Below are 1,190 nucleotides of genomic sequence, written 5' to 3' on the forward strand. Positions count from 1 at the left end.
GGTGCCAGTTCCAGCGTTTAACGCTGGGATTTCTGAGGGTGACTTTGAATGCCGGTTTGGGCCATCAAATCTTGGGCAAAGTATGGACTATCATATATTGCTGGAAAGCCCAGGATGTCTAATTTCCAACGCCGTTGAGAGCGCGCCAATTGGGCTTCTGTAGCTCCAGAAAATCCACTTCGAGTGCAGGGAGGTCAGCATCCAACAGCATCTGCAGTCCTTTTTAGTCTTTGAATCAGATTTTTGCTCAGGTCTCTCAATTTCATCCAGAAAATACCTGAAATCACAGAAAAACACACAAACTCATAGTAAAGTCCAGAAAATTGAATTTTAACTAAAAACTAATAAAAATATACTAAAAACTAACTAGATCATACTAAAAATATACTAAAAACAATGCCAAAAAGCGTACAAATTATCCGCTAATCACAACACCAAACTTAAATTGTTGCTTGTCCCCAAGCAACTGAAAATCAAATAAGATAAAAAGAAGAGAATATACTATAGACTCCAAATTATCAATGAAACTTAGCTCCAATTAGATGAGCGGGACTAGTAACTTTTTGCCTCTGAACAGTTTTGGCATCTCACTTTATCCTTTGAAATTCAGAATGATTGGCTTCTTTAGGAACTCAGAATCCAGATAGTGTTATTGATTCTCCTAGTTAAGTATGATGATTCTTGAACACAACTACTTCATGAATCTTGGCCGTGGCCCAAAGCACTCTGTCTTCCAGTATTATCACCGGATACATACATGCCACAGACACATAATTGGGTGAACCTTTTCAGATTGTGACTCAGCTTTGCTAGAGTCCCCAATTAGAGGTGTCCAGGGTTCTTAAGCACACTCTTTTGCCTTGGATCACAACTTTATTTTTTTTCTTTCTCCCTCTTTTTTTTCTTTTCTTTCTTTCTCTTTCTCTCTCTTTTTTTCGATTTTTTTTTGTATTCACTGCTTTTTCTTGCTTCAAGAATCATTTTTATGATTTTTCAGATCCTTAGTAACATGTCTCCTTTTTCATCATTCTTTCAAGAGCCAACAATTTTAACATTCATGAACAACAAATTCAAAAGACATATGCACTGTTAAAGCATACATTCAGAAAACAAAAGTATTGCCACCACATCAAAATAATAAATCTGTTATAAAATTTAAAATTCATGCAATTCTTCTCTTTTTCAATTAA

This window comes from Arachis duranensis, chromosome 3, assembly GCF_000817695.3.
Source record: "Arachis duranensis cultivar V14167 chromosome 3, aradu.V14167.gnm2.J7QH, whole genome shotgun sequence".
In the NCBI taxonomy this organism is placed as follows: Eukaryota; Viridiplantae; Streptophyta; class Magnoliopsida; order Fabales; family Fabaceae; genus Arachis; species Arachis duranensis.